This window comes from Coregonus lavaretus, assembly GCF_964263955.1.
Source record: "Coregonus lavaretus genome assembly, chromosome: 2".
Lineage (NCBI taxonomy): Eukaryota > Metazoa > Chordata > Actinopteri > Salmoniformes > Salmonidae > Coregonus > Coregonus lavaretus.
This window is the reverse complement of record NC_139989.1, coordinates 4,438,136-4,448,632: the sequence shown is the minus strand read 5'-3', so window position 1 is coordinate 4,448,632 and position 10,497 is coordinate 4,438,136. Positions and strand designations below refer to the sequence as shown.

At 44.3% G+C, this 10,497-nt stretch overlaps 1 pseudogene across 1 annotated transcript; it reads right to left on the bottom strand.

The window, feature by feature from the left end:
* LOC311099838 (tripartite motif-containing protein 55-like) lies at positions 1-10,266 on the bottom strand (annotated as a pseudogene). Its single transcript has 8 exons — positions 10,147-10,266; positions 9,446-9,615; positions 6,202-6,385; positions 5,923-6,018; positions 5,192-5,425; positions 4,830-4,977; positions 4,495-4,586; positions 1-6 (listed from the first exon to the last, which is right to left on the bottom strand). The product of its transcript is annotated as a tripartite motif-containing protein 55-like (transcript).
* Positions 10,267-10,497: the final 231 nt, after the last annotated feature.

Genomic DNA, 10,497 nt, shown 5'->3' with positions numbered 1-10,497 from the left:
TTACTGCTAAGGAGGGGAGGTATAAGGGAAATACCTCATAGAGAAATGGTGCTGGAGGCCAACGGAAATGACTTTGGCCCACATGCCCTGAATAGTCTCTACTCTGCTGGAAGACAACGTCTCTGGAGGGAGTAAAAACAGTGGTGCATTCAGATTTTCTGCACAAAGGAAGAAGGACACCGGAACAAACAAGTTGTTTTATTTATGTAATGTAAACTGTGACAAAATGCAGGCAAAATATCTTCTTGAAAAGTGTTTTTATTTTTTATGAGAAAAGACTGCTTGCCGTCTCTTACAGTAATTGAAAAATCTAGCTATATATATATTAAACCTAGAGTGCCTTCAGAAAGTATTCACACCCGCTGACTTTTTCCACATTTTGTTGTTACAGCATGCATTTAAAATAGATTCAATTTAGATTTTGTGTCACTGGCCTACACACAATACACCATAATGTCAAAGTGGAATAATGTTTTTAGACATTATTGAAAAGCTGAAATGTCTTGAGTCAATAAGTATTCAACCCCTTTGTTACGGCAAGCCTATATAAGTCACATAATAAGTTGCATGGGCTCACTTTGTGTGAAAAAAAAGGATAAGTTCCAGTCTGCTTAATGGGGTGGCTTCTCCCCAAAAAAAATGTATCATGATTTTTGAATGACTACCTCATCTCTGTATTCCACACATACAATTATCTGTAAGGTCCCTAAGTCGAGAAGTGAATTTCAAACACAGATTCAACCACAAAGACCAGGGAGGTTTTCCAATGCCTCGCAATGGGCACCTATTGGTAGATGGGTAAGAAAAACCATTGAATATCCCTTTGAGCATGGTGAAGATATTAATTACACTTTGGATGGTGTATCAATACACCCAGTCACTACAAATATACAGGCGTCCTTCCTACCTCAGTTGCCGGAGAGGAAGGAAACTGCTCAGAGATTTCACCATGAGGCCAATGGTGACTTTAAAACAGTTACAGAGTTTAATGGCTGTGATAGGAGAAAACTGAGGATGGATCAACAACATTGTAGTTACTCCACAATACTAACCTAATTGACAGAGTGTAAAGAAGGAAGCCTATACAGAATAAAAATATTCCAAAACATGCATCCTGTTTGCAATAAGGTACTAAAGTAAAACTGCAAAAAATGTGGCAAAGAAATGTACTTTATGTCCTGAATAAAAAGCATTATGTTAGGGGCAAATCGAACACAAAACATCACTGAGTACCACTCTTCATATTTTCAAGCATGGGGGTGGCTGCATCATGTTATGGGTATGCTTGTCATCGGCAAGAACTAGGGAGTTTTTTGGGGGGGATAAAAATAAACTGAATAGAGCTAAGCACAGGTAAAATCCTAAAGGAAAACCTGCTTCAGTCTGCTTTCCAACAGACACTGGGAGGAAAATTCACCTTTCAGCAGGACAATAACCTAAACACAAGGCCAAATATACACTGGAGTTGCTTACCAAGACAACATTGAATGTTCCTGAATGGCCTAGTTACAGTTTACTTTAAAATGGCTGTCTAGCAATGATCAACAAACAACTTGACAGAGCTTGAATCATTTTTTAAAGAATAATTAGCAAATATTGTACAATCCAGGTGTGGAAAGCTCTTAGAGACTTACCCAGAAAGACTCACATCTGCAGAGTTTGGTTTTTGCCAGGCATTACTGGAACCATCTCGTCCAAGAAGTTATACTTTTGAACCATCTGTCCATAGAACGTTCTTCCAAGAGTCTTGATGATCATCCAGGTGCTTTTTGGCAAACTTGCGTCAACTTTTTGGACGAGATGGGTCCCATTATGCCTGGCGAAAACCAAACTCTGCATTCCACAGTAAGAACATCATACCAAATGTCAAGCATGGTGGTGGTGGTGTGATGGTTTGGGGATGCTTTGCTGCCTCAGGACCTGGAAGACTTGCCTTAATAGAAGGAACCATGAATTCTGCTCTGTATCAGAGAATTCTACAGGAGGATGTCAGACCATCCGTCTGTGAGCTGAAGCTGAAGCGCAGCTGGGTCATGCAGCAAGACAATGATCCAAAACACACAATCAAGTCTACATGAAAATTGCAAAAAAGCAACAAATTGGAAGTTTTGGAATGGCCTAGTCAAAGTCCAGACCTAATCCCAATTGAGATGTTGTGGCAGGACTTGAAACGAGCAGGTCATGCTTGAAAACCCACACGTCACTGAGTTAAAGCAGTTCTGCATGGAAGAGTGGGCCAAAATTCCTCCACAGCGACGTGAGAGACTGATCAACAACTACAGGAAGCATTTGGTTGGAGTCATTGCAGCTAAAGGTGGCACAACCAGTTATTGAGTGTAAGGGGGCAATTACTTTTTCACACAGGGGAATTGGGTGTTGCATAACTTTGTTTATGAAATAAATATGTAATTGTTGTGTTATTTGTTCACTTATGTTCCTTTTATCTAATATTAGGCTTTGGTTGAAGATCTAATAACATTCAGTATCACAAATATGCAAAAGTAGAGAAAATTAGAAAGGGGGCAAATACTTTTTCATAGCACTGTATATATTATTATCCTATGTGAATTCATAATGTTACCAAATATATATATATTTAAATACGTTTTCATAAAAAAATAAAAAAAATAAAAATAATCTTCCGGAAGTTCTTGTTTGAGATGTTCAGCCTACGATATTCTCTAATGATGTAGTTCAGACGGTGGCATCTTGCCAACTTCATTAAAGAAATACAGCACTGCTGCTACAACGGCAGTCTGAGGGGACGCTAAAATTAGCCACATCTAATTTGGAAAAAACCAAACCTTGTTAGCATATTTCTTATATATATATATATATATATATATATATATATATATATATACATATATATACACACAGTATCTCACAAAAGTGAGTACACCCGTCACATTTTTGTAAATATTTGATATGTGACAACACTGAAGAAATGACACTTTGCTACAATGTAAAGTAGTGAGTGTACAGCTTGTATAACAGTGTAAATTTGCTGTCCCCTCAAAATAACTCAACACACAGCCATTAATGTCTAAACCACTGGCAACAAAAGTGAGTACACCCCTAAGTGAAAATGTCCAAACTGGGCCCAATTAGCCATTTTCCCTCCCCGGTGTCATGTGACTCATTAGTATTACAAGTTCTCAGGTGTGAATGGGGAACAGGTGTGTTAAATTTGGTGTCATCGCTCTCACACTCCCTCATACTGGTCACTGGAAGTTCAACATGGCACCTCATGGCAAATAACTCTCTGAGGATCTGAAAAAAAGAATTGTTGCTCTACATAAAGATGGCCTGGGCTATAAGAAGATTGCTAAGACCCAGAAACTGAGCTGCAGCACGGTGGCCAAGACCATACAGTGGTTTAACAGGACAGGTTCCACTCAGAACAGGCCTCGCCATGGTCGACCAAAGAAGTTGAGTGCACGTGCTCAGCGTCATATCCAGAGGTTGTCTTTGGGAAATAGACGTATGAGTGCTCCCAGCATTACTGCAGAGGTTGAAGGGGTGGGGGGGTCAGCCTGTGAGTGCTCAGACCATACGCCGCACACTGCATCAAATTGGTCTGCATGGCTGTCATCCCAGAAGGAAGCCTCTTCTAAAGATGATGCACAAGAAAGCCCACAAACAGTTTGCTGAAGACAAGCAGACTAAGGACATGGATTACTGGAACCATGTCCTGTGGTCTGATGAGACCAAGATAAACTTATTTGGTTCAGATGGTGTCAAGCGTGTGTGGCGGCAACCAGGTGAGGAGTACAAAGACAAATGTGTCTTGCCTACAGTCAAGAATGGTGGTGGGAGTGTCATGGTCTGGGGCTGCATGAGTGCTGCCGGCACTGGGGAGCTACAGTTCGTTGAGGGAACCATGAATGCCAACATGTACTGTGACCTACTGAAGCAGAGCATGATCCCCTCCCTTCGGAGACTGGGCCGCAGGGCAGTATTCCTACATGATAATGACCCCAAACACACCTCCAAGACGACCACTGCCTTGCTAAAGAAGCTGAGGGTAAAGGTGATGGACTGGCCAAGCATGTCTCCAGACCTAAACCCTTTTGAGCATCTGTGGGGCATCCTCAAACGGAAGGTGGAGGAGTGCAAGGTCTCCAACATCCACCAGCTCTGTGATGTTGTCATGGAGGAGTGGAAGAGGACTCCAGTGGCAACCTGTGAAGCTCTGGTGAACTCCATGCCCAAGAGGGTTAAGGCAGTGCTGGAAAATGATGGTGGCCACACAAAATATTGACACTTTGGGCCCAATTTGGACATTTTCACTTAGGGGTGTACTCACTTCTGTTGCCAGCGGTTTAGACATTAATGGCTGTGTGTTGTGTTATTTTGAGGGGACAGCAAATTTACACTGTTATACAAGCTGTACACTCACTACTTTACATTGTAGCAAAGTGTCATTTCTTCAGTGTTGTCACATGAAAAGATATACTCAAATATTTACAAAAATGTGAGGGGTGTACTCACTTTTATGAGATACTGTATATATGTAAACTCAGACTGTTGAGGCTCCTCCTCTGCCTCCCCCCCATCTACCTCTTCACACTCATCTTCGTCATCTACAGACAGAGGGATATGGAAGTGAGAGATAAATGTCTGACAAACAGCAAAGCAAGAACTACATACACTGCCCATGGAAAGCTTAATATAACTTTCACCTAGCCTGTTTTCAGATCAATAAAGATGACAGCCCGGAAACAAGGAAAGGAAACCACACAAGACAATTGAGATGCGCCCCACCCTGCAGGGGCAGACAGAAAGAGACAATAAGATGCTTCACTACCAACTCTTCCTCTTCCTACCTGAGATGAAGTCAATGCTATGCAGGGCCCTGCCCTCTCTCCAGAAGTTAACAGTGTAGTGATCCATCGCCTCATATCCACGCTCCATCTTCTCCAGGTGGGAGGTGCTCGACGCCTCCCCAATCCTGACACACACACACAGGGAGAGAGTCAGGCTTTACCTTATTGTGTATAGTTTTCAGAGATATGTACATAATATGGTACATGAAATACACTTTGTTCCATCAACATGTGTACTCACCTTTTAAGGAAGTATTTTACAGTCGGTAAAACAAAGAAATGGAAAGGGTTTCCTGATTTATGTGAAAAGTTGAATCAGGATTCAAGCCTGAATGTTGAGGGAGAGTGTTTGTGTCAGTCACCTGTAAGAAGACGGCCATCTCTGGTTCCTCCATGGTCTGTATGCCTGTCTCTACGGTCTTACAGCTCAGCTCCAGGTGCTCTTTATACTTCATGGTTAAACCACGGATGTAGTTAAGCTTCTCTTCCTGCTCGGCCGCCACCTTAGAACTTAAGTCCCTCTTCCTCTCCTCCAAGATGGAGTACAGATGGTCAAACTTCTCACACAACTGGGACTTCTGCCTCCTGACATTCTCCTGTGCGCAGGAAACCACACACACATGGACGGACACACACACAAAAGCATTTTCTCCCTTTCCGTGCCTAGTGAACATGACCCAGCTCTGCATGGCAATCCTGGGTAACACCACCACGGGTGACACAGAAGGGACTGGAGCCGCTCCAGCTTCCTCCCCAGTACAGTTGTTACTAGCTCATCAACTCCAGTGTGTGTGTGTGTGTGTGCCTGTGTGTGTACATCATGGGTGTCCGCTCTCTCCACATCAATTATCCTCCTGGTTTCTCAGTGTGAGAGAGAAAAGGCAGAATACTTTGTGTGTTTCTTGGTATGTGTGTCTCTGTAACCGTATTAGTTTAGTTTTGTGGGTGATAGAAACAAACAGACTTCGATCTCATTTTTTTATGGGGGCGGGGGGGGGGGGGGGGCTGAATACAGTAACATCCTGGTTTCAGTTGGCTGGCTGTGTGAGTGAGCGACAGACAGAGACAGGTGCTGCCACACTGAGCCAGTCACCTCTATGGTCTTGCAGGTCTCCTCTAACTGACTGATGATGCCCTGGATCCTGTCGTTGTTCCCCACCATCATCGCTATCCCGTCAGTCAACTCAGTCTGGGGGCCGCAGCACACACACACACACACGGAGCCAAAACGAATCAGTCACTGAGCGAGTTGCAATGCACTGACATATGCGCAGGAGGCAACTGTCCCATTTGACCTACTGTACATCTCTTGAAGAAGATGAATATTTTCCTACATCAGTCAGGAGCATACAGCAGACAGTTAGGTCCTCACCTTCTGTGTCTGGTAGGTGCTTTTGAACGGCGCCACCTCACAGTCCTTGTGGGCTCCAAACACCTGGCACATGGAGCAGGTGGGCACGCTGTGGGTCACACAGTAGATGTTGATCTGCTCGTCCTCGTGCTCTTGGCACATGGCCCGCTCCTCCGTCCTCTCTGGGGCCGCTGGTGGAGGGGGGAAGGAGACATGCTGAGACTTCCAACACTAGGGGTGCATCTTACTGTAATAGTTTAGTGGCTTCCTTTCCTGATCAGTTTCCTTCCACTGGCTGTTATGATTCAGGCTGCCTGCCCATGATAACTGAACACCCCATCATTCAGTCATAAGGTCATGTTAGGTAACGTCACATCCTAAGCATCTGTACAAACAGTATCTAAATGGAGTGCTGCGTGTGGCATACCTTAGTTATTAGTCACCCTTCCTCCCAATGCGCGCACGCACACACACACACACTCACTCACACACACACGTCGGCTGGGAGTATATCATTGTGTGACTCGGACCAGAAACCTCCTATCAACCAAATCACCCCTCTGACTCACTGTGGGACCATGGGTTAATAAGGGCACCAGCGGTTGAGTGCTTTAAGCACTAAAAAATACACAATAAGCAAGTGTCCCTCTTCTTCTCTATCGAGCTAGTGAATGTCCTCAAACACACAGAGCACCCCTCACCTCCATTCCACTCCTCTCTATGTCGACAGAAAGAGTTTTGTCTCATAAATAAAGTCTAAAGCGTTAAGCGTGATGTCGGGTGAAAGGACAGTAGAGAGCTAGATTACATTGCCTCAGGGTTCCTATTCTTCAAAGCAACGCATTCATCCCATGTATTCTTATAGCAGCAGACATCAAAGATAAGATGACACTCTCACTACAAAACGCTGACACTTAGCTCATTTTAGCTAGCGGGAGTTAAATATAAACAGTAATCCTTCATGTAAATGTGATGTTTGTGATCTACATACTTCCTTGACTGTATTAAGCTCCAGCTGTTGTCATCGCTGTGGCTCCTGGAGGGAGAACATCTGATTGAAGGACGTCATCTACTGTATTTATTTATTTATTTATCAACACTATTTTATGATCTACTACTAGTCACGTTCACCAGCCACCATGTGTCTTTATAAGGCAGCCTGGAATACTGGTACACAACATTTACATTTTAGTCATTTAGCAGACGCCCTTATCCAGAGCGACTTACAGTTAGTGAGTGCATACATTATTTTTTTATTTTATTTTTTTATACTGTCCCCCTGTGGGAATCGAACCCACAACCCTGGCGTTGCAAACGCCATGCTCTACCAACTGAGCTACATCCCTGCCGGCCATTCCCTCCCCTACCCTGGGCGACGCTTAGCCAATTGTGCGCCGCCCCATGGGTCTCCCGGTCACGGCCGGCTACGACAGAGCCGGCGAGAATAGTAGTTAATATTGTAGAAAACATTCAGTACGAGTGGCACCAGGAGTTTTTCCAGAGGACATGAGATGACCAGTAAAGATCGGGGCCCAGCTTTGTCTTGGTCAGGTGCCAGGTCATGTAGTGAGGACTCAGGAAAAATAACACATTTCAACACTGGAGTTTCAAAACTGGAGTTTCAACATGTTTTCAATGTAGGTTGTATGTAGTTTTTCAGAGAAGAAAATCTCACATTGCTATCATTATAATTCATATTTCACTGTTCAATGCCCTAACTGACCTACTTTTACAGTTCACTGTTCCGTCTTCTTGTAAGTAATTCACGGACATATTGGAAGTAGTCTTAGAGCCTGGTAATGTAACAAGATGAGTGAATAAGGTAAGGATAAGGTAATTACACATAGAAATGCATCTTCGCCGAAACTCACAAAATTGAGTAACTGGATGTTTGTATTTAGTCTGTGGTACAGTAGGATAATGCAAGTTGTGCCTGTTATGGTAGTGATGGTTGTGGTGGTAGTGGTGGTGGTGGTAGTAGTGATGGTGGTAGTAGTGATGGTGGTGGTGGTAGTAGTGGTGTTGGTGGTGGTGGGGGTGGTGGTGATGGTGGTGTTGGTGTGGTAGTGGTGGTGGTGGTGATGGTGGTGTTGGTGTGGTAGTGGTAGTGATGGTGGTGGTGTTGGTGGTGGTGGTAGTAGTGGTGTTGGTGGTGGTGGGGGTGGTGGTGATGGTGGTGTTGGTGTGGTAGTGATGGTGGTGGTGGTGATGGTGTTGGTGTGGTAGTGGTAGTGATGGTGGTGGTGGTGGTAGTGATGGTAGTGGTAGTGATAGTAGTGATGGTGGTAGTGGTAGTAGTGATGGTGGTGGTGGTAGTAGTGATGGTGGTGGTGGTGGTAGTAGTGATGGTAATGGTGGTAGTGATGGTGGTGGTGGTATTGATGGTGATGGTGGTAGTGATGGAATTAGTGATGGTGGTGATGATGGTGGTGATGATGGTGGTAGTGGTGTTGGTGGTAGTAGTGATGGTGGTGGTGGTAGTAATGATGGTAGTGGTGTTGGTGGTGGTGGTAGTGATGGTGGTGGTGGTGGTGGTGATGGTGGTGTTGGTGTGGTAGCGGTAGTGATGGTGGTGGTGGTGGTAGTGATGGTAGTGGTAGTGATGTTAGTGATGGTGGTAGTGGTAGTAGTGATGGTGGTGGTGGTAGTAGTGATGGTGGTGGTGGTAGTAGTGATGGTAATGGTGGTAGTGATGGTGGTGGTGGTATTGATGGTGGTGGTGGTAGTGATGGTGGTGATGGTGGTAGTGGTAGTAGTGATGGTGGTGGTAGTGATGGTGGTGGTGGCAGTGATGGTGATGGTGGTGGTGATGATGATGGTGGTGGTGGTAGTGATGGTTGTGGTAGTGATGGTAGTGATGGTGGTAGTGATTGTGGTGGTGGTAGTAGTGATGGTGGTGGTGGTAGTAGTGATGGTGGTGGTGGTGGTAGTAGTGATGGTGTGGTGGTGGAAGTGATGGTGGTGGAAGTGATGGTGGTGGTGGTGGAAGTGATGGTTGTGGTGGTAGTGATGGTGGTGGTGGTGGTGGTAGTGATGGTGATGGTGGAGGTGGTGTGTGTCTGAGACAGTGGCTACTTGTTTTATAATTACTATTTTAAATTATTACTGTAACAAGTACTGTACTGTAACAAGCTAATGAGTACATGGAGAAAATGGTTTCCCCCCCAGTTTGCTCATCTGTTCATGTACCTTGGCTGGAAAGTGAAGTACAGACACCGGAAGTATAATTTTTCCTTTGGACTCCTATAGTATACGACTCTCTCACCTGGTGGACTCCAGTTTTAACATGTTGATGATGTTCTCCACCAGCAGGTTCCTCTGGAGCCCGTATACCCCATGGCGGTCCAGGACCACCTTGTGCCTGCAGGACAGGCACCGGAAACGGCCACCGGAGGTCACTGACCCCCCTCTGGTTTAGAGGTATGGGTTGGAGGCCTAGACAGGATAGAACAGACAGGGGCATAGTCAAATGTAGACCAAATGTAATACCTATTATTGTCTATGCCTAATATTTCATATCTCATACTGTAGTCACATTTGAGGCTACACAAAATGACATGGTTGTAGCTCAGCTGGTAGAGCACGGTGCTTGTAACGCCAGGGTAGTGGGTTTGATTCCCGGGACCACCCATACACAAATAAATGTATGCACGCATGACTATAAGTCGCTTTGGATAAAAGCGTCTGCTAAATGGCATATTATATTATGTTATTGAACACTGGATTGGATCATGGGAAACAACAACAACAAGTTAAAATAAAGCACAAAATGAGAACAGTGCAGACAATCCGCTGTACATAGCCTAGGGGCCTAGACAATAAACAAACAAAAACAATATCCCTGATATACAGTAAAACTAGTTGTTATAGATAGACTAACAAATAATATAGATTAAACACGGTTTAATCTATAGGTCTACCCTAAAATACCTAGCTATTACTTACGTTATTGCAGGCTTACATTACCTGAAAGATATCATTGGCACACTTTCTACACAGGTTGTGTTGACACGGTAAAATTACCACTGGTTTAGTAAACGTTTCCAGGCAGATGGGCCAAATCAGCTGCTTCTCCAAATTGTCCATGACGTTTCTCTTCTGATACACACCCACTCACTCCGTTAAGACGTTAAAATAGTGTCAAATTAATAATAAGCAACGGTTAATTCGGCATTATAACGTCCCAAGCCGCTTATTTCAGAATAAAATTGAAAAGTAGGCCCACGGTAATTGCTCCGGTTCAAGCTGTTCCTCATACGGAGTATAGCGTGGCACCCAAACCGGCAGCTCGAGCTGAAACTGATACTAGTTAGGGCT